The sequence below is a fragment of the Molossus molossus genome, unplaced genomic scaffold (assembly GCF_014108415.1).
Source record: "Molossus molossus isolate mMolMol1 unplaced genomic scaffold, mMolMol1.p scaffold_m16_p_1, whole genome shotgun sequence".
Lineage (NCBI taxonomy): Eukaryota > Metazoa > Chordata > Mammalia > Chiroptera > Molossidae > Molossus > Molossus molossus.
Genome location: NW_023425344.1, coordinates 181,580,268 through 181,604,571, shown reverse-complemented (window position 1 = coordinate 181,604,571; position 24,304 = coordinate 181,580,268). Strand labels below are relative to the sequence as shown.

At 40.0% G+C, this 24,304-nt stretch overlaps 1 protein-coding gene and 1 pseudogene across 2 annotated transcripts in view; both read right to left on the bottom strand.

Annotated features, from left to right (window-relative positions):
* STARD9 (StAR related lipid transfer domain containing 9) overlaps positions 1–24,304 on the bottom strand; it is a 129,696-nt gene that overhangs the window by 90,474 nt on the left and 14,918 nt on the right. The window lies entirely within an intron of this gene.
* LOC118640105 lies at positions 1,180–5,302 on the bottom strand (annotated as a pseudogene).

The window sequence follows — 24,304 nt, the reverse complement described above, 5'->3', positions numbered from 1 at the left end:
AAACACCAATCAGAAAGAATATATGTACCTCCATGTTCACAGCAGTACTATTTACAATAGCTAAGATCTGGAAACAGCTCAAGTGTCCATCAGTAGACAAATGGATAAAAAAGCAGTGGTACATATATATAATGCAGTACTATGCAGCTGTAAGAAAGAAAGATCTCTTATCCTCTGAGGTGACATGAAGGGACCTGGAGAGTATTATCCTAAGCGAAACAAGCCAAGCAGAGAAAGACAAATATCACATGATCTCACTTATTTGTGGAATATAATGAACATAACAGTCTGAGGAACGGGGTAGTCCCAGAGATGTGGAAGTGGGGTACAGACTGACAATCCCTAGAAGAGGGGGTAGGGGGAGAGATAAACCACAGAACTAATATGCATGTATGCATGAACAATGGACATGGACAACAAAGCTGGGGACAGGGCGGGGAGGGTGGGGGAAGGGGGTATCAGTGGGGGGAAAAAGGACAAACATCTGTAACAAACATAAATTTAAAAAAAAAAGATTCCTCCATGTCTTTTCATGACTTGATAGCTAATTACTAGTGCTGAATAATATTTAATTTTCTGGGTATACTTTTTATCCATTAACCTACTGAAGAACATCTTGATTGCTTCCAAGTTTGGGAAATTATCAATAAAACTGCTATAAATATTACAAGCACATGTTTTTGTGTGGACATAAGTTTTCAACTCTTTTGGGAAATACCAAGGAGTGTGACTGACCAATGCCAGCTTTCCCCTCATCTTGCCCCAAGATCTCCTGAGAATCCATGCATTCCAATCCTTACCTCTGAGGTCTGTATTAAGTCCCGTACAAGCATCCTCTATTAGAACTGCAACAAAGCCTGAGGCCTCCCTGAACTCTCTAAGTCCATGACTATCTGCTGATCTAATAGCTGATTCTTTTTATTTTGAAGTAAAGAAAAAGGTAAAATTTAATCTTTATTTATGGAACACTAAAAGAGGTTAAATTTCACATAAAAAATAAGAAACCCAGTAAGAGGGGAAGCTTCATACATTATGTGAAGTTTGGAACTGTTCAAGTATAGTTTCATTGTAAAAAGTGCTACAACAAACCACATTTAAAAAGAGTTCTTAGTAGAAAAACAGGAAGACAAACTTATACCAAAGTACACAACAAACAACTTTATGCCTCAGCTGTACAATCTAAAAATTAAAGGTCCCAGAAGTGCCATCCTGAACTTGGAACATATAGCCTTCAGAGAGTTTCAGGTACAACATTTTGATCTTCCTCGACAGTGAAATACTTCTCAATCAAGCTTAATGAAACTTTGTGCACAGACTCATCTCCATGATTTTGAAGAGCTTCAATTTTGTGCAAACCTCCATATTCTTGAATCATTATACTAAGTTTTTCACTTTCACCTAGTTTCTCTGGAGCCTAAAAAATATTTGAGCCCTGGCCGGTTTGGCTCAGCGGTTAGAGCGTCGGCCTGCGGTCCAGAGAGACCCGGGTTCAGTTCCCGCTAAGGGCACGTACCTCGGTTGCAGTTTGTCCCCGGCCCTGGTTGGGTTGTGCGGGTGGCAGCCATTCGATGTGTCCCTTTCACATCGATGTTTCTCTCTCTCTCTCCCCCTCCCACTCTATCTGAGCAAAATATGGAAAAATGTCCTCGGGTGAGGATAAAAATAATAATAATAATATATATTTGAAATAGCATCTATAACAATCAGAATAATTTTGATATCTTTCATAGTTCAGAGGTTCATCAATGGTTCTGTTATGTTGCAATGAACGAGGTAAACAATCTGTTCAACTGTTCCACCACTTGTACAGTTGGTCACAGCCCATACAACTTTATTGAAGTCTGCCTTAAAGAGGACTCCAACAAGAAATGAGACCAATCAATGATTCACAAATTGCTGTAATATGGTCTTGGTGGCCAGCTGTGATGTTTGACATTGTCCATGTAGCTTCCTTCTGAATACTACTTTTGGGGTTCATTAGTAGGCTGAGAAAGATAGCAAGTGCTCCCACATCTATTACAACCTGAGTCTGTTCATCTCTCCCAGTGACAATATGTCCTATGGCTCTTAGCATAGGAGTCACAATTGGCAGTTCAGTAGCTCTAGAAGCTTCACAAGTTGGGGCTCAACTCCTGTTTTCACAACCATTTCAATTTGTTCATTTGGACCATCCGTAAGGTAGGAAATGGCCCAGCAGGTGTCTGCTAATACTTCTGGATCATCGTGATACAGGAGATGAACTAAAGTAGGAAGAATCTGCTCAATGCATCTATTGGGGGTGCAGAATTATTGATGCAACAAAGGTTTGAAAGTTTCCAGGTAAAATGATGCAAGTAACCACATGCCAAAGATGAAATATCAGAAAATGCAAGAAGAGCCAAGAGCGGATCAGCTGCACCATACTTGATAACCAAGTCTTGGAAAACTGAACCATTACCTGTGATGTTTCCTAGAGCACATACAGCCTGTTCATTGATGTGAGCATGGGGAGATGCCAACAGTAAAATGAATGCTTGGATGGCACTTCTATCTACCACAGCATTGGTCTGTTCTGATGTTCTGGAGGTAATATTAGTGAGGGCCCAAGCAGATTCAAAGTGAATGGGACTAAAATCAGTTCTGCCCAAGGAGGATATAAATTTTGGGATCAAACCAGCCCAGATTACATTCTCTACGAGGGACTGTTTTTCCCTAGAAAGTAGTTTCCTAGTGGCTTGAGTAGCTTGGAGTTGGCTTTCCAAATTGTTGCTACTTATGCCTTTGACAATATCACCAACAAACCAATTTACAATGCCCTGATTATCGCAGTAGTCTTTCAGTAGAGAAATAGCATCATCAGGAAACAAGGTTACAGTTCTCCTTTTCAGCATCTGGTCTTCCTTCTTAGCTTTCCTCATCTTCACATAAACTTCTACCCAGCAACACCACATTTCTGTACTCTCTTTCCCCTTCTTTTTGAATCTGCTAAGGTAGGCAGCTGGTAAATCAGCATTCTCATTGGTGAGACACAGAAAGATACAGAGCTATCTCAGGCTTCCACAGAAAGCAGTATGGACCCCATAACTTCAAGACTTAAAAAAATTGGGGGCTAGAAATGAAGGGAAACTGAGATACATTCAAGTCTCTATCATTCTGGATATCCCCTAAATATGTGATTTCTGTGATTCTTCAACCTCTTGGCACAATGTGCCCAAAAGATTTTCTCCACCATTCTGCAAAATACTAAAAATTCTTTCCATTAGAGTAATTCATCTGAGTTAGCTATTACTTCACAATGCCCCCTATTAAAATGCACACGATGCCAGGGGGAAAAAGGGATACATTATCTTAAATGGAAAAAGGACTGAAGAAATTATTGTATGCTGAATAAGATCTTGATCAGGTATCAGATAATTAATAATAATGATAATATTTATGTAGTATTTATTTGCTAAGCACTGTTCTGAGTGTTTTATTTTTATTTATTCATTTAGTCCTCACAACAACTCTAAGGTAGGTATCATTATTATCCCCATTTTACAGATAAAATAACTGAAGCACAAGAGAGATGGAAGGACCAACCTAGAATCACAGCCAGTATTGTGAATCTTGGAAATAGACCATACTTTTAATCACTAGATTTGACTACCTTTCATCTAGGAAGGAGATGAGTTGTCAAGGAAGAAAGTGTAGGTCTCTCTGGTATCAGATTCTAAAACATACCCTCTTCTACTGAATGCAACTCTTTCATCACCTTTATTAAAAGATAAAAACAGAAATCCACCTCCAATAAATTCAATAAAATTAAATGTGTGTGTATGTGTGTTGTGTGTATCTTAGGTTAATGTTAATCTCTGAACCTATGCTCATAAAAAAATAATAAAATTAAAATTAGAAAAGCTCTTGATGGTGTGGCTCAGTTGGTTGGGTGTCATCCCATGCACTGAACAAAGCTGGTTCAATTTCCGGTCAGGGCACGTCAGGGTTTCAGGCTTGATCCCCAGTAGGGGCCATGCAGGAGGCAGCTGATCGATGTTTATCTCTCACATGGATGTTACTATTTCGCTCTCTTTTCCCCTCTAAAAAATCAATAAAAACATATTTTTAAAGAAAAAAATATTTTTAAAAATATATAAATAAAAAATTTAAAAAGAAATCCCTGTCTCTAGGCAGTCCCTCAGTCCATTTGTCTAGGGCTTCTTTTTCTGAAAAGAAGAAAGAGAAAGAAAAAAAAAAAAACACTGCACATAGCAGCCAAGTACTTACATAGAAGAGATACATGTATTTACTTCTACAGATATATATGCACAAAAAAACAAATTCATATTCCCAGGTTAGCCCCTGGTTCTTAAAGAAACCAGAAAAATGGAGCTTTGAGACCACTAAAACACATATCTTTGTTTATACAAGATTCTGCTATTGCTAACAATGCTTTTTTTTTGGCTAAAGAATGTTTCCATGGACAACTGTCCGAATGGCACATGAGATCTGGTAGGTTCCATATGAGGCTGTCCTCCTCTCTGGACACAAGCAAGGAATTCCTAAAACAGACAGATGGATATCTAGCTCTAATGCTTCCCTCTTCCTTACAAAAATATGGATTCATTAGACAGGATTCTGTGAGAAAAGATGAAAGATGGCTTTACTAGAAAAGAATCTGAAGACTCAAGTTCTTGCCATTCCCACAGCCTCTTCTAAAAAGACAACCACAGGTGACTCCTTGATCATAATTTGCCACATTTTATGTCATTTGACCCTGCTTTCCAGGCCTCAGCTGACAGGACCCCAAGCAAAAGCAAGCACATTCAGCATAAGAAAGACTGTCAGCCATTAGATGACCCAAATAAGAATGCTAATAAGGGTTTGCCAAAATGGATAAAGACTGATTGACACGTGCAAAGAGAGAAGACCATGTGAAGACACACAGGGAGAACACCAAGTGACAGCAGAAGCAAAGACTGGAGTGATGCAATTGCGAGCCAAGGAACAAGGACTGCTGGCCACAACCAGAAGCTAGGGACAAGAAGGATTCTAACCAGAGTCTCAGAGGGAGCATGGTCCTGCCAATACCTTGATATTGGACTCTGAGCCTCCAGAACTGCGAGACAATAAATTTCTGTTGTTTTAAGCTTTAAAAAAAATTAACACACAATCAACACACTCTTGGAGAGCTCTGAATACGAAACGGAGAGTTGTTTTGGCCTCCTATAGTTACTGCTGAATTCTGAGTAATAATGAATAATGTTCCAGTGTCATGTGGCCTGGCTGTGCAACTACTAACAATTTCCAGTTCCCTTATTTACCCACACAGCCTTACATTCATGATCCATCATTTGAGATAACCTGATCATCTCTTTTCCATGCAGCTAGAAAAATCTATTACAATGGCAAGTTCAACTGTCAACAAAAACCACAAAGTAAAATTACTAAGCAGCAGTCACCTGAGAAGTGGACTTGTTAGCAGTTTGCCCAGCAGCTGTATATAGGAAACTGACTATTTACTGGCCATGGGACAAACCAGAAACTCATGAGGAGCAGAGCTCTCCCAGAAAGTTTTGGGGACAGAATACACAATGAGGGTTTGCCACATCCCACTTTGGGACCAGCATATATTTCACACCTCCTTAATTTCCTACTGTAGTCTTCTAGATCACCAATGATGGTGTAGCAGGTGCTGTTAATGTTCCTCCCATATACACTTAGATTCCTTTACCATTTTGAATGTGCTCATGAGGGCTCTTTACCACCTTTTGTAATGGGTCCCATCAGGCAGCGCTCTGAGAGGCAGTCAAGTAGGACAAAGCAGCTTCAAGTTGTTTAAGTTGCTAATACTTTTATATAAGAAGAAAACAAGCCTGGAGGATGAAGTTTCTGTTTCTAACTCTCATTCCTGCCTAAGTAGAAAAAGTTTTCCCACAGCCATGTTGCTAGGAGCAAATTTCCTGTTTTTAATATTATTTAGTCTGAATGGGTCTCTAGAGACTGATCTTAATGCTGGAGAAACAAATGAGCTGAGCCCCTAAGAAAGTTCCAGTTTCATAGTTGGGTTCGTCTGGCCCAGCTGAAGCCCCATATTGTTCTCAGCATCCAAGGTCTAGCTAGAGATTAGTTTTGTGTTGATCTGAACAGCATCTGCCTCATGCATACCACTGGCAGGAGTCACACTTCACTCCTCCAACCCTGAAGACTAGTTTGTAGAAGAGAGCTGCATGTTAGAATCACAAAAGCTCCAAACCTACTGGTTTTGGGGAACTCTTGTGCCTCAGCCCTTCATATCCAGCCACTTTAACCAAATAAACAAAGCATGATTCCAGCCTCAGCCAATAGCCCTGGGACAAGGGTGCTTCTCAGGGTTGTTACCAAAGTGCATGCCAAAGACAAAAAATAAATAAATAAACTGATAGAAGAGAGACCTGACAGTGGTGAGCACTTAGCTTAACAATTACCTGCTGGTGACACTGACAAATGTACAAGAAATGTACTGACAAAAACCTGGACAATCACTTAGGAACTTGGGACTGATTTTTCAATGAAGCATAGTTAATAAGCCTCTAAAAATCCTGACAGAGCTGACATGCCTAAGAGATTCATTCTCTCTGGTGTATAAATGCTTCTATGTGGAAGATACTGAGCAGATGAGATTATTTTTGCTGAAAAATAAATACTTGGAAATTAGAGCTGATGGAATTCAGAATAAATCTAGAAAACAATGTAGGGTTTTGTTTAATTCAAAAATATGTATTAAGATTCTTCTGGCCCTGGCCGGTTTGGCTCAGCAGTTAGAGCGTCGGCCTGTGGTCCTGAGAGAGCTGGGTTCGGTTCCCGCTAAGGGCGCGTACCTCAGTTGCAGTTTGTCCCCGGCCCTTGTTGGTCGTGCGGGTAGCAGCCACTCGATGTGTTCCTTTCACATCGATGTTTCTCTCTTTCTCTCTCAGTTCCTCTCTCTCCCTCCCACTCTACCTGAACAAAAAATGGGAAAATGTCCTCGGGTGAGGATAAAAAAAAAAAAAAAAAAAAGAAAGATTCTTCTGGATTCAATCTGGAAGTCCTGCCCTGGCCAGTTTGGCTCAGCGGTTAGAGCGTTGGCCTGCGGTCCGGAGAGACCCGGGTTCGGTTCCCGCTAAGGGCACGTACTTCGGTTGCAGTTTGTCCCCGGCCCTGGTTGGTCGTGTGGGTGGCAGCCACTCGATGTGTCCCTTCACATCGATGTTTCTCTCTCTCTCTCCCTCCCACTCTATCTGTACAAAAAATGGAAAAATATCCTCGGGTGAGGATAAAAAAAAAACAAAAAAAAAGAAAGATTCTTCTGGATTCAATCTGGAAGTCCTGCATTAATTATTTCCCTCCCCAGTATGAAACTGGACACCCTAGAGTACTTCCCAGATGCAAAAGGACCTACTCAGAAAAAGAGGTACCGGGAAATGCTGTTGTGCTGGGATGGAAGCACAATGGTTGGCGAGGTTAGTGGACAGACCCTAGACTCCTTCCTGGGCACCTCTGGTTACATTTCACCACTTTACTCTGGTTACATTAAAGTCCACTTCAAAACCTGGTCCCTGGGTCAGAATAGGTGAAGTGAAGCATCCATTTGCTATGAAATGTGAGCTATTTTTTGTACCTCAGAGAGTGATCGGGTCAATTAGGGCTATTCAGGGGATTCAAAACAAAGTACCCCAACTGCACCTGTAGACAAGCACTTGCTTCAGATACAAAAGTTAAAATAGGTAATGTTCTCCATATCTCAAAGAAAGGCATCAATAGGGAAGCTTGAAACACATTTCCTTCTTCATGACTTTTGGGTCCCTTCCTATAGTAAATACAAAGCTTAACAGTCCAAATTGTTCTAGTTCATATAGTACTTCAAATATTAGAGGCAAACACATAGCCAGGAAGAGTTAGCTCATATATTAGACAGCAGGGAGAAGTAGAAAGAGCAAGGGCTTTGGAGGCAGCAGACCTGGGTTTCAATCTGCGCTCCACTCTTTTGTTGTTGTTCAGATAGAGTGGGAGGGAGAAAGAGAGAGAGAGAAAGAGAGAGACAGAGATAAACATCAACATGAAAGGGACACATCGAGTGGTTGCCACCCGCAAGAGCCATCCAGGGCCCCAGGGCTGGGGACAAACTGCAACTGAGGTACATACCCTTAGCGGAAACCGAACCCGGGTCTCTCCGGACCACAGGCTAACGCTCTAACCGCTGAGCCAAACCGGCCAGAGCTGAGCTCCACTTCTTAATAGTGTGGCCATGGACAAGTTACCTATCTTCTCTGAGCCTCAGTTTTCACGTCTGTACAGTACAGATGATAATAACCCACTTTACAGGGTTGTTGTGAAGGGTGAATGAGATAAGTCAGGTACTCAGTTCAGTACCTGGAACAGAGTAGGTTCTCAAAAAGCCCACTTAAGTACTTGAGTTGGTTATGAGAACATTTTCCAAACCCTGAAATCAAATTTCTAAACTACATGGGAATGTTTCCAGATGCTTATGAAGGAGGAAGTTGCTTCTATTTTCTTAAAATCTCTGATTTGGGAGAAAAGGAAAAGCAATCCAGCTAGAGACTACTACATATTTGAACATAAAACCATAAAACCACCATAAACAAGATGTGGTTTTTTAATATGGGAGGAATAGTAAAGGGGAAAAAGTAATTAAGGGTTTCCATTCCTGTCAGAACTCCTAGCAGAACCACTATCTCTACCAATTGCATGGAAGCTGTATTAATTCATCCTCTTATATCAATTTGGCACTTATCCCCAGAAACCACTTGTATTATGTCTAATTACATAACTACAGAGACAAGAGTTGAGCAATGAAATGACTGACAAAAGAACAATCCCCCACTTCTAGAAAGAGAAGCAAGGAAAATAAGTTTCAGCACACTCCTCTGTTTACTTCCTCTACTCCTGGGACCTGATGTAAGGGGCTGTTTGTATACAAAAGATGATCTTATGAGTGAGTTCATCCACTTCTGCCCTAAGACCAACTCCCCAGGGGCTCTCCCTTTTCCAACTTCTAAATACAAACTGGGGGATGCCTGGGCACATCTGGTCACCATTTGATTTCAGGCTTCTATTGTGTTCAGTCTGTGAAGGGAAGTGAGTTTATAAATAGCACACGTTCCTCTGCCTCACACTTGAAAAATGAGAAACCATCAACTCAGCCTTCCCTGAAAAGGGAAGTTTTCACTGAACCCAGCTCCCTCCATAATATGCTAAGTAGCCAGCCTCAATCAAATGATTTGTACACCTATTTTAACATAAGACTAAGCAGTATCTAGAATGAAACCTTGGAGGGAGCTCCAAGTTAAGATTGGTGAATGATTCATATGATGTTCTGAGAAGTCTGTGATCTTTCTGAAAACTCCCAAGCTATGTGGTTAAATCTGCATATGTGAAGCACCACCTTCAAGTCTTAAGAAGAAATCTTTCCCACCTTTGGAAGAGAACTCACAAATTTAAATTCCATTCAATTCTGAACACAGCTATGTAGTTCATGTTGTGAACTACATTTTTTTGACAATCTCTCCTCCCCAGCCCCAACAAAAAAGGCCTACCTCCCTCTTCAAGTTTTTTCAAACACTTGATTAAAATATTATAGTACTTGCCACACCGTGAAGTAATTATCTTTTTATGTATGTGTCCCTCAAGAACTATCAGTTTCTAATAGGTAAGTATAAACAAGGTAAAATAAGCACATATTACATGAACTTAATGAGCTTTCACAAATTAAAAAAACATCAAATTTAATGTTGATTTAAGGAAGAGGTGAGAAAAGGGGGCCAACCAAGTATAAGTAGACAGAAGACATAAACAGATTGTTTCCTCTTCATCCTCATACCTGCTCAGAATTCTAAAAAAGGCTATTTTGCTGGAAGGTGAGCTTATGCATATGTATGTAAATCAAAGAATAATTAGCCCAGTCTGTGTGGTTCAGTGGATTGAGTGACACTCCATGAGAGGTCCTGGTTTGATTCCTGGTCAGGGCACATGCCCCAGTTGCAGGCTTGATCCCCATTAGAGGGTGTGCAAGAGGCAGCTGACCAATGTTTCTCTCTTGACACATTTCTGTTTCTACCTTCCTCTCTCTCTAAAAACAAACAAAATCAGTAAAAACATATTTTTTAAAAAGAATAATTACAAGAAACATCTGTAACAAAAATAACTTTAAAAAAAAAGAAAAAAAAAAAGATTGCCCTGGCATGATTCATTAGAAATATAGTTTCCCTTGTCAAGGCATGGCATGTTTCATCAGAAAAGAAGTAATTTATTTGATGTGATCGTGAGTGTAGATGGCTGAAAGGGCTCTGTTACCTGTAGCAATCTGTGACTCAACATCTGGCCCCTATATGCTCGTTCTTTCCAGGCTGTCAGAGATCAAGGCAAAATTCAGGTCATCTACGCCAACTCCTTCTTACATTATTTTTACACAGACCAAGGATCTGAAGTCCAAAGAAGAGAAGCTATTTGTCATACACAAACAGAAACTAATCTTGCATCTTTTAACAAATTCATTTTAGTATTTCTTGTTACCTCTTGAAGCAGTTTTTAACATCTTATTGGTTCTGTCTTTAATTAATGAGTTAAATAAAACCTTTGTCATGTGTTCAGAAAAAGAATAATTACAACCAGTAAATAGCATTGTCCACTACTAACTTCAGATTCTGGAAAAGAAAATATAAGGCCAAACTCCTACTCCAAAAAAAATGTGGTTCAAAAAGAACAGCAAGCAGCAACAAGGGTTTTCTTGCCAAGAAAAACAACTTGAAATGCTCCATAATGTCTCATAGCAAATGATCAATTACTGATTTTCTTTGGCTTTAGAATATAAGAAAAAGTCTCCTGCCCATACTCTAAAAGCCACAGCAGACAATCACTGTGCCTGGCAGAGGCTCGGCTTGCCTTTGGTTTAGGACACAATGCTAAATTAAAATGAGCTCCACTAGAGTCCCTAGAGGGTATCACAAACCAATGTGGGTCACCAATGTGAGATATAAATCAAATATAGTCTCCATCATTGCAGTATCCAAACTATGATAGCTGAAATAAAGTTAGAGAATATACTGACAGAAGAAAAATGACAGCAGGTGGAATTATGGATCTATATAAAGAAATGAAGAGCACTAGAACTGGTAACTGCATTGGTAAATACTTAAGATTTTTTTCTTACTACTTAAAGTCTTTAAAATATAATTTAATGTTTAAACAAAAATATTATTCATGTACTATGAAATTTGACATATGTACACATAAAATGTATGACTTGATAGTAGAAAGACTGAGAAAAAAGAAATAGAAATATTCTAGTGAATCTTATTTTATGTGGGAAGTAGTATATTATTACTTGAAGGTAGACTATGATGAGTTAGAAATATATACTTTAAACCCTAAAGCAATGACTAGCAAGAGTTATAGCTAATAAGCCAATAAAGATAAAATGAAATCATAAAAAATACTCAACCCAAAAGAAGGTAGAAAAATATAAAAAAGGGAACAATGGACAGATGAGAAATAAAAAACAAATAGCAAAATGATTGTCATAACTATACCAGTAATTGCATCAAATGCAAGTGGCCTAAATAACCCTAATTAAAAGGCAGAGATGATCTGATTAGGAACATAAAACAAGACCCAATTACATATATGCTTACAAACACACTGTAAATTTAAGACATAGTTTAAAAGTTCATATTAACAAATAAATTATGGTATACCCACACAGAAAGTTACATATATAGACATTTGAAATGTCTCCAAGATGTATTAACTGAACAAGGCAAGATACAGAATAATCTGTGTGCTATCATTTTTAAAAGAGAATAAATATATGATTACAAGCTCATATTTGCATAAAATTCTCTGGGACTATATACAAGAAATTGATAATGATGTTTGCCTCATCATAGGGAAAGAAAGATTTAATTTTCACTGTACAATCCTTTTGTACTGTTTTTTTTCTGACATGTGCATATATTACTTATTTTTTAAATTAATAAATTACAGTATTTCTAGAAAAATTATTTTTATTAAAGAATTAAGAGCAGAAGATCCTTTCATTGATGTGAAAAACTCTGCGAAGACATTGTCTCTCTTGGTACACAAATAACAGAGACTGTATTAGTAATAATACCAACTGAGCCCTGGCTGGTTTGGCTTAGTGGTTAGAGGGGTGGTCAGAGGACAAAGGAGTCTCGGGTTCGATTTCCGGTCAAGGGTACATACCTCGGTTGTGGGTTCAATCTCCCACCCCAAGTGGGGTCATGTGGGAGGCAACCAACTGATGTGTGTGTGTCTCTCTCTCTCGCTCTCTCTCTCTCGCTCTCTCTCTCTCCCTCCTTCCCTCTTAACACTATCTAAAACAAAACAAAACAAAATCAATGGAAAAATATCCTCAGGTGAGGATTAAAAATAAATAAATTAATTATTAAATACCAAATGATATTTATTTAACATTTCTTTTTCCAAAGTTCTCTCAAGCCTAATGCTTCATTTTATTCTAACAATATTCCTGTGATAATAACCACTCCCTCTTGAAAGATAAGAAAACCACCTGGTAGGTGTGGCTCAGTGAATTGAGCATCATCCCATGGACTGAGAGGTCCCGGTTTGATTCCTGGTCAGGGCACATGCCCAGTTTTCAGGCTCGATCCCCAGTAGGAGGCATGTGGGAGGCAGAAGATTGATGTTTCTCTCTCACATCGATGTTTCTCTCTCTCTTTCTCCCTTCTTCTCTCTCTCTAAAAAAAAAAAAAAAATCAATTAAAGAAAACATATTTAGAAAGATAAAAACACCTAGGCTTCCCTGGTTGGGTAGCTCAGGTGGTTAGAGTGTCATCCCAATATGCCAAGCTTGCAGGTTTGATCCCTAGTCAGACCACATGCAAGAATCAACCAATGAATGCATAAATAAGTGGAACAACAAATCAATGTTTCTCTCTAAAAATCAATCAATAAACTGCCCTGGTCGATGTGCTTCAATTGGCTTTGCATCATTCCATGCACCAAAGGGTCACCAATGTGATTCCTAGTCAGGGCACATGCCCAGGTTGTCTGTTCGGTTCCAGGTCAGAGTGCATACAGGTAGCAAGCAATTGATGTTTCTCTCTCACATTGATGTTTCTCTCTCTCTCTTTCTCTCTCTCCCTCCCCTTCCTCTTATTCTCTAAAAAAAAAAAAATCAATAAAAACATTTTTTTTAAATCAATCAATAAAATAAAAGAAAGTTTTTTTTAAATCCTCACCCAAGGATATTTTTCCATTTATTTTCAGATAGAGTGGAGGGGATTGGGAAACACCGATGCGAGAGAGACACATCAATTAGTTGCCTCCTGTACGACCCCAATCAGGGCCAGGGACCAAATAACAACCAAGGTATGTGCCCTTGACTGGAATCGAACATGCGACTCTTTGGTCCGAGGGCCGACGCTCTAACTGCTGAGCCGAACTGGCCAGGCAAGAATTTAAAAATTAAAAAAAAAGAAAACCAAGGCTATTTAAATCTCATAATATAAAGTTTGTTCCACTGGACCAACGATATCTAGATTTGCCTGAGATGGCAGTTATGTAAGTGGATATGTCAGAGTCTAACACAGTTTCTTTCTCCAGTAAGAGAAAACATCAATCAGTGAATAATGCACAATTTATAGCCAAAGCAAAAGCACAGTTAACTGGGCCTTGGGTAAAGCAGTCATCAATTCCATCTCAAGGTGGAATATATCATGTACTCCAGAATCTTATTAGTGAAAGTGTGGTCCTCAGCCCAGCAGCATCTTAAGCTCTAACCCAGACCTCCTGGATCTGAATCTTCCTCACATGCATATGTATCATTTGGTGATATTTTTTAAATGCAGATTTTGATTCAGTACATTTGGTGGGGTCTGAAAGTTCACATTTCTAACAAGCTCTAGGCAATATCAAGGTCCACACTCTGAGAAGCAAGACAGAACAACCCTGGGTTCTCTACCTTTGTGTTCCCAAAGAGAAGGAAGCACATCCTCTTCCTCTCATGGTAAGGAAGCATCTGGACATGTGCGGTCTTAGTAAAGCTCAGTTAGCATGCACACACATAAGAAAAAACCAGTAATGTGCTCCTCGAGGCTATTTTTTCTACAAGAAAGTAACTTAAATATTAAAATCAGAATACTTCTACCATTTGGAACAAGAACAGATCTGTATGATGTCCCACAGGCAGGCTCCTGAGAGAGCAGCAAAGATGAGATACCATGGCCCCAACCCTAGGGTCTGGAAACAAAGGAAGTGGTGGCCAAGCAACAGTGGGGTAGACAAAAAAAATGATATGGGCACTATAGCCTATTAGAACCTCCAGAAGAAAAGGAACCTTCAATGAGATATTAGATTTGCTTGAAATCTGATCTGCAGGGAAAAAAAGATATATCAAGTGAGATAAAGAAATTGAGTAAAACTCTGTCATCTATACACATACACACACACACACTCTCTCTCTCTCTCTCTCTGTTTGTTTACCCAGCACCTAGTGTAATCCTGGCACACGTTACCTAAATGTTTGTTGAATAAGTGAATGCTGTTTCTGTAACCCAGGATACTCTGCCTCCTGCCTTCAGGTTAAAAATCTTTATGGCTTCCCAAATTATTTAAAGTGAAAATACACATTTTCCCTTTCTTGCTTCGGGAATGGGAGTGATGACATGGCCTGTATATGCTGGACTCAGCTAAGTATCAAGGATGCTCTTGAGGCCACTTTGCCACTGTGCCAGAAAAACTGTTTAGCCTCCATATGCCCTAGGAGTCTGGGCAACTCAGAGGTGGAATGTGGGAGTCTGGGCTCCTGGAACACTTGGAGAGATGGACACCATGACTACATCCTCTTAGCTTCACCCTGGACTGGCACAACCTGATCCACTTGAACACAGTTTATCCAGTCTTGCCTTAAAATCTTTGCTTATGCCTTTCTCTCTGACTGAAATGACATCCCTTAAATTCATTCAATTATTCCTCTGAATTCATGAAGTACTTATTGTAAGTACCACTCATTTAACACTTGAATGCTTGGTATTGTTGATTCTTTTACATGCCTAAAGCCTAGTATTCTCAATAAGACCACACTTTCTGGGGACAGGAATCACATTTTATTTCATTCCATATTCCCCAGAGCACTCAGCCCATTGTGTTGCGGATGGTAGTTGCTTCCCAAATATTTACTGAATGAATGAAATGTCACTATGCTAGGAAATGCGGGATATTCAAAGATGAACAAGGCCTAGTCTGCCTTCAAAGATCACTTAGTCTAGTAAAATAGGTAAGTCATGTATCCAAAAAGCAGTAGTTCTAGTTAGTACACAGAAAGTGTGACAAAGTGTAACAAGATACTATGAGAATCTAAGAGATGGTGACAACTTCAAGGAGGAAGAACCATTTTAACTCACTCTTTAAGAACATTTTGACTGGTAGGAAATGGAAAGGTGAGATATTTTAAAATATTTTAGAAAGAAGAGCCATCATTTACAAAAGCAGGGAAATATGTGGCATTTAGGGGAAGAGCAATAACCAACACCACCAGGACTGTCTAGGAAAGAAATAAGAAAGGACTAGTCCTGTCCAATATTTAAAAAGTAGTAGTCCTCGCCCTGGCCAGTTTGGCTGAGCGGTTAGAGCATTGGCTTGCGGTCCAGAGAGACCTGGGTTCGGTTCCTGCTAAGGGCAAGTCCCTCGGTTGCAGTTTGTCCCCAGCCCTGGGTGAGTTGTGCGGGTGGCAGCCACTTGGTGTGTCCCTTTCACATCGATGCTTCTCTCTCTCCATCTCTCTCTCCATCCCACTCTATCTGAACAAAAAATGGAAAAATGTCCTTGGGTGAGGATTAAAAAAAAAAAGGAGTAGCCCTGGCTGGTTTGGCTCAGCAGTCAGAGTGTTGGCCCGCAAAACAATTAGTGGTGGGTTCAATTCTGGTCAAGGGCACATACCTCAGTTGTGGTTCATCCCGGCCCTAGTCGGGGTTGTGCGGGAGGCAACCAGTCAATGTGTCCCTCTCACATCGATGTTTCTTGCTCTCTCTCTCCCTCTCACTCTATCTGAAGATAAATAGAAAAATGTCCTGGGGTGAGGATTAAAATAAAAAAAATAAAATAAATAAAAAGTGGTGAAATAGGCCTGGCTGGTGTGGCTCAGTGCATTGAGCATCGTCCCATGGACTGAGGGGTCCCAGTTAGGGCACATACCCAGGCTGCGGGCTCAGTCCCCAGTGGGGGCATAAAGGAGGCAGCAGATTGATGTTTCTCTCATTCTCTCTAAAAAATCAATAAAAACATATTTAAAACACATAAAAAGTAGTGAAGCAGTATGGTACATAATTTTATGTATATTTGAAAACTTTTGAAATAGTATGTTTCAGGCACAAGAATACAAATAGATCAATGGAACAAATTAGAGTTTTAAAAGAGACGCCAAGTATACAATGGAATTTAATACATGATAAAAATGGCTTTTTATACTAGTGGAGAAAGGATGGGTGTTCAGTAAATGATAATAGGACAACTGGCTAACTATCTTGAGGGAAAAAAATAAAGCTGAAGCCCAACTCATTTCAAATGGACCAAATATTTAAATATTAAAAAGAAAAATCTACTATCATACGATAAATAAAAAACATGGTGAATACTTTTATAATCTCAGAATGGAAGGCTCTTTTAAGCCTAAACACCAGGAAGCCATAGAGAAAGGTTGATAAATTTGACTTCATTTAAACACACACAGTGGGGATAGGGGAGTTACCATAAAGAGAATAAAAACAAAAGTAAAGCAGGGAAAATATTTGCAACATCTATGACATATGGATTAACTTCCTTAATATATTAACTTCTCTTAAAAATAAGTAAGAAAAATGCCATGGTTGGTGTGGCTCAGTTGGTTGAGTGTCATCCCATGTACCAATGGGGTCACCAGTTTGATTCCCTGTTTGGGGCACATGCCCAGGTTGTAGGCTCAATCCCCAGTGTGTGGAGGAGGCAGCCCATCGATGCTTCTCATGCTCTTTCTCTCTCTCTCTCTCTCCCCGCCCCCTCCTCTCTAAAATCAATAAAAACACATTTTTAAAAAGAAATAAGAAAAAGATTAACAGTACAGTAAAAAAGTGGGAAAAAATATATGAACACATAATTCACAGGGAATAAAAGATACAAATGGCCAAGAAACATAAAAAAATGCTGCCAAGAAACATGAAAAATGCTCAATCTCAATTATAATAAAAGAAAAGGCAACAATAAGATAAAATTTCTACCTGCCAGATAGGCAAAAATTAAAAAGTATAACAACACCTAGTATTGACAAGGGATGTAGTAAATAAAGTATTCTGATACATTATTAAGGGTGTAAACTGGTACAATCTTTTTGGAAAGCAATTAGACAAAAATCTATTGAAATTTAAACTATACATATTCTATGAACATGCAATTGTACTTTTAGCAACTTATCTTAGTTATACTTACAAAAATGTAAAGATGGCCCTGGCCAGTTTGGCTCAACGGTTAGAGCGTCGGCCTGCGGTCCGGAGAGACCCGGGTTCGGTTCCCGCTAAGGGCACGTACTTCGGTTGCAATTTGTCCCCGGCCCTGGTTGGTCGTGCGGGTGGCAGCCACTCGATGTGTTCCTTCACGTCGATGTTTCTCTCTCTCTCTCCCTTCCTCTCTCTCCCTCCCACTCTATCTGTACAAAAAATGGAAAAATATCCTCGGGTGAGGATAAAAAAAAATGTAAAGATGTTCACTCCAGTATTATGTATAATAGCAGAAACCTGGAAATATCCTAATTGTCCATCACAGAAAGCTATAATACCTTCATACAACAAAATTCTATGTAGCATTAAAACAGTGAGGTAGAACTACAGGTACTGAAAATAAATGAGGGCTAAGATAAATTAAGTAGAATAAAGCAAGTTGAAAAATAGTATGTATAGCCTGGCTGGGTGCTCATTTGGTTGAGCATCACCCGGTACACCAAAAAGGTTGTGGGTTTGAGGTGTGGTCAGGGCACATACCTAGGTTTCTGGTTCAAACTGCGGCTGGGGCATGTACAGGCAACTGATCAATCAATTTCAATCTCTCTCTCTCTCTTTCTCTCTCTCTCTGTCTCTCTCTCTCCCTTCTTCCCTCCCTCCTCTCCCTTCTCCTCTCTCGAAAATCAATAAAAATATCCGTGGGTGAGGGTTAAAAAAATAGTATGTACAGTATAAGTCCCTTTTTATTTTTATTATTATTACTTTTTTTATCCTCACCCAAGACATTTTTCCATTTTTTGTTCAGGTAGAGTGGGAAGGAGAGAGAGAGAAAAAAACATCGACGTGAAAGGGGCACATCGAGTGGCTGCCACCCGCACAACCCAACCAGGGCCGGGTACAGACTGCAACCGAGGTACGTGCCCTTAGCAGGAACTGAACCCGGGTCTCTCTGGACCGCAGGCTGACGCTCTAACCGCTGAGCCAAACCAGCCAGGGCCCAAGTCCCTTTTAAAAAAATAAGATATATAATATATGCTTACTTATGTTTAGAAAAATGTCTGGAAGGATACCAAAAAAACTGTAGACAGTGGTTACTTCTAGAGAATGAAATTGGTGTGGAGGCATAGGAGGAGGAGGTTTTTTTCACTTTACATTATAACTTTTTGTATCGTTTTATTTTACAGTTAGCTTCTATTTTTTCTACAGCAAAATATTTTAATAACAAATTAATTTGCTGACACTTTTTATGCAGTCATCTGTTTTCTGTTGAGCACAGAACTGGAGAGAAACCAGTCCCATTACCCCCACCCCCCAGTGTATGAAACTTTTTTAGAACACTGCATTTAGAAGGGGCCTTTTGTTGGTCAGCTGGACTGGCTCCTCAAAACAGAAGACCATTGAAATGGTGCTGAGAGGGTACTTTAACACAGGCTTACTGTGCAAGTATGTGGGAGAGAATTTAGCACCTAGCGAGGCAGACCAGGTGGCTTCCTCTGGAGAGGTCTACTGTTATCAGTCTGCCTGTGTACTACTGTGGCGGACATATGGCTTTAGTTCAAAGGGCTGCTCTTCAATTTATATCTTTCTGCTTAGACAATTTTACAAATAAGTTTTTCCAAAGACTCTCAAAGTAATCATCAACATCATCATTATCATCATACTTCTCTTCTTTAAGCAATTAATTGACAATCCTTTTAAACCCTACAACAAATTCAAGTGTAAAGGGAATGGGAGAACAGGACTTCTCAGCATTGCAGATGCAAGCAAGAGATCACTTCTGGGTAATGTCAAGGATAACTGACTCAGGGCCCTGTATTTATGCTTAGGTTGCCCAGGTCTGCAACTAATTACCAAACTTAGGGAATACCTCCTCTATAGATAACCTTTCTCTCTAGCCATGATCTCAAGGACTCCAGCTACTACCAGAAATTCCCTTTACCCTTGGCTCATAGAGGAAAAAGAAATCCAAACAAGCTTTTTTGCATTTTAAAAGATTTCTCTAAACCAGCCAGTGTGACTCAGTGGATTGAGCGTCATCCCATGCACCAAGAGGTCACGGGTTTGACTCCCAGTCAGGGCACATGCTCAGCTTGTGGGTTTGATCCCCAAGGGGGGGCATGCAAGAGGCAGCCAATTGATGTTCTCTCTCATCAATGTTTCTATCTCTTTCTCCCTCTCCTTTTCTATCTAAAAATCAATAGAAAACATTAAAAATAAAAGATTTATTAGTTTCCACTATTCATTTTTGTATAGGCATCCAGTACCAGCAGCAAACAGTGTCAAGGATTTCTGTTTTTCCAATTTTTCTGAGTCTTTAAAGATTCATAATCAAGTTTCTAGAGAGGGGGAAAAAATTAGTTAGATAAAGCCAAGAAAATGACCTTATTCCTTTAAAATCCAGCCCATGGACATGCTTATAGAGCTGAGCAGCTGTGCTGCTGGCAGAGAGAACATCCTGAAATGAAATACTCATGGTAATCTCCCTTCCCCCACTCATGCCTGCAGAGCCCCATCCAATTATTGCACAAAAAGGCTTTTTCTTATATAAAGTTCTGTCCTTTCTACTTCTGTCTCCATTTTGGTTGGGAAGAAATAGCATTAGTGATGGAATGCACACAGCTCTGCAAATATTCATGAGAAAATGCTTTTACGCCCACACGGTCCCCAGTTCCTTTGCACATACATGCATTAGGGAAAAGGGGTTCAGCACAGAGGAACTAAGTCTATGGTTCTCTAAACTACAAAGCCCTCTCAAAACAGGCAGCAAGATTAAGAAGGCAGAATCCCAACTTATCTCTCATCCACTGAACCATAAGTTGAATAATTAAGTCAATAACCATTAATTTACGATGTGTAGCACTGAAAATACAGAAATAGAGCTGTGTGTGCTGCATCATTTGGGAGCTTGGACTTTGGAGTCACACAGTAAAAGGTTTGAATGATTGTTCCATCACTTGGTTGTGTGCCCTTAAAGCAAGCTACTCAACTTATCTGAGCCTATATCTAAAATGGAGATAATACTACAGTAAATAGTGATAGGATCCTAACAGCATCTTCCCCTCTGTGAACTCTCAAATTCCTTCCTACTTTAGTTTCTTTTTCATGTCTCCCCCTCCTCTTGATCTTAAGTCTCCTCTCAGTTTTAGTAACTATTCTGTCTTATTTACTCTGTCTCTAAAGCCTTCATTCACACTCTGAGTTCAGGAGATACCAAAGTGAGGCATAAAAAAAGTGAGGGTCATACTCCTCTCTACCTCACCCTACTCACTTTCTGAGGCAAGAAGTAAGAGATCATTTGTCTTCATCTTATGATGGGTTTGGATCCCCAGAGAGAAACCTGCTTCTAACTGCAGCCTATAATAATAGGCACTCACCCTGGCCCATGTTGCTCAGTGGTTAGAGCTTTGGCCCACGGATCAAAGAGTTGTGGGTTTACTTCCTGGTCAAGGACACGTACCTGGGTTGCAGGTTCGATCCTGGCCCTGGTTGGGGTTGTGTGGAAGGCAACCAGTCAATGTATCTCTCTCACATTGATGTTTCTCTCTCCCTCCCTCCCTTCCACTCTATCTAAAAATCAGTGGAAAAATATCCTTGGATGAGGATTAACAATAAAATAAAATAAAAAACAGCTTTAAATAAATAATAGGCACTCAATCCTCCCCCATACTACTAGATGGAGTGCAACTAACTCATCTTGACTGAGTATGGAGCCAGGAATAGGTCCAATCTAAAGAAAAAGATATTTCCTTGGGATTCTGCTAAGCAGCACATTTCCTGCTGAGGCAGGCCAGTAAGCTGGGACAAGTGGAATAGGGAACCTGAGATAGATAGCTGAACTAACTGGCAGAGCAATTTATAGTAGATACAGGTCATCTCCCTAGAAATAACATCTAGGCCTCAGTTGTATTTCAGCTCCAGACCCAGAAAAGTAAAACCAGGTTGGCAACACCAGGAATAGCTGCAGTGAATAACAACCCCCTGCCCTGACACTGACCAATCAGTGAAGATCACGACCCTGAAGGAGCGCACCTAGAAAACTGATGAATATTCTGCTGAAACCCTCCTGGGACCTCCCCTAAAATTCCTGAGAGAGAGAGAGAGAGAGAGAGAGAGGAGGAAGGGAGGAGGGAGGGGGAGGGGGAATCCCAGCTTGCACTGACTCTCCTTCCCAGGAGCCTGCCCACACCTCCCCCATCCTCTTCATACCCCACAGGCATACATTTCCTAAACTCTAAGGGACCCCACGAGGCTTGCAACCAGGGAAGCAAGAGGCAGCAGCAATTCGTCCCAGACAAACCCCTGAACCTGTCCCCAAGGTCCCCTTTTCTCTGACTTCTTAGTGAGCCAAAGCAGACCTGCCTAGGCTCATTTCCCCAGCCCTTTCTTGTTTCACTTTAATAAATGTCCTCAAAAATTCCCCTGGACTTGTGGTGTGAAACTTTTCCTGCACAAAGTCAAGAACCCACACATTACCGGCCTGGCCCTAGGCAGACCCGTTCAGGGCCAGGTCCCCTTTCCGGTAACACTGCAAGCAGGAACCTCTGTGTTGCAGTTCATGGTCCCTGTCACTAGAATAAGCAAAAGGCATTTTCCTGCAACATCATGTACAATTCTGGACAGGCCAAAAAGAAAAAAATGTGTTATTTTTGTTTCTCTAGGCCTTTGTCTTTAAAATAAATGTCTTGAATGGTCTCTAGCATTTCTTCTAATATCAACATTCTGGAATTCTAAAATCAAACTAGCTACCACATAATAGGATTTAAATTTTCTGCACAAGTTACTTTTCATGTCCTAAATACATATCATCCTCTACAGTTTAATTTGAAATCCCTATTTTATACTAATGACAGTGAAGATCAGCTGGTTCTAATGCTCCATAAACTGCTAAAATCATCATCTTCTGTACATGCAGAGTATTATCACCTCCTTATCTTCCTATCTCATGCAGAATGGATACAAGGTGTGTCACACTGGTAGTGGCTTTCCTCCTGGTTCCTGCAGGGAGCCCTCTAATCATTTGGGGTGAGGGGGAATTTCCTCTGAAGCCTCTCCAAGTTCTTGACATCCTCAAGCTGAAGTTCAGAACTGGAGAAAATATTCACTGAAGAATCTGTAACACACATGCACAGGAGTGCATTCTCTCTCTCTGCTCTTTGAGGGTAGGCAATGGATATACTCTGTGTGCTGTATGATGTTCAGTGTATGTGGATACTAAACAAATATTAAAACAACAATAATCACAATCACATTGCTGCTATAATTTCAGTTTTGTATTCAGTGGTTATGGAGTAGAAATCTCCTGCTCACTCACATGATTTTTTATCTGAAAAAGCTAAAGTGTTTTAGGTATTGTGTTTTAGCTAAATAAGAGACCATTTTAAAATAAAGATTTCTAGAAGAATAGGAGCAACTGCTTTCCAGAAAGGGCTGGGTAGCTTTTTGTTCCTGGACTTGCTTTCTGTTGACTCAGTCCACACTTGTTTTGACAGCCAATTACAGTCCTTGGTGGGTAAAGCTGAGTTAATGCTTCTCATGGAAAGTTTTACAAACACACAATCACCCAAACACAATACGCTTCAGCAGAGGACTCTAACTCCAACAGATGTTCCTGACCAGGAGGAAGGAAGGGAAGCTAATTTTCCAAGTAGAGCATGCTGATCTCAGACAAGATCATAAGCAGATTCAAAGAAGAGATTTTCAAATCTAGTTCAGCTCTTAGAAGCACGGGCCTTGCTTCTCTCATACTGTGATCGTGGTAATCACAACAGGGATCCAAACCACAGCACTCATGACTTCCCTTATTCAACTCCTGGTTGCCAAACCATGGATTAGGCACCTTACATAATTATTTCATTTCCTCCTCACAATAACTTGTGTTGAAGAAACTAAGACTCAGAGAGGTTAAGTAATTTGTCCAAAGTAAGGAAGCTAAGGGGCTGTGCCTGAATTCAAATCCAGGTCTAATTTCTGAGAAGTACATTAATTTTAATATTGATTCAAGCCAGATAAAAATGTATGCCAATTCTGGAGAAACCTTGACAAGTCCAAATATTAACGAAGACTAAAAACACAGTTTAGACCAATGATGACCTGCCTTAGGAATAAGAAGTTGATTACCATTTGCAACAGCATGGATGGACCTGAAGAGTATTATGTTGAGTGAAATAAGTCATTCAGAGAAAGACAAATACCCTATGATTTCACTTATATGTGGACTCTAAAGAACAAACTAAACAGAAACAGACTCATAGATACGGAGAAAGACTAATGGTTGACAGAGGGAAGGGGGACTGGGTGTAAGAGGTAAAAAAATTAAGAAGTACAAATTTGTAGTTACAAAATAGTCACGAGGATGCAAAGTATAGCACAGGAAATACAGTCAATAATATTGTAATAACTATGTATGGTGCCAGGTGGGTACTAGAAATGTCAGGGGGGACACTTTGTAAAGTATATGATTGTCTAACCACTATGCTGTACACCTGAAACTAATACAAAATGACACAGAGTGTAAACTGTAATTGAAAATTTTTTTTTAATTTAAAAAAAGAATGAGAAGCTAATGACATCAGGGTCATGGAGTAATGGACAAAACAGTGGGTATGATACCCTTACTAGTCCCCATCCATTAGTCTTTTCTCTATCTCTCTCCTTCCCCTTGCCCTTCCCTTCTTTTCCCCAATTTCCATCCATTCCTTTTCCTATCTCACCCCCTCCCCTTTTTACACTGTAGTGTAGTGAAGAATATGAACTTTGCATTTAGATGACTCTGTGTTAAAATCTAAGACTCGCCCTTTCCGGTTTGGCTCAGCGGTTAGAGCGTCAACCTGCGGTCCTGAGAGACCCGGGTTCGGTTCCCA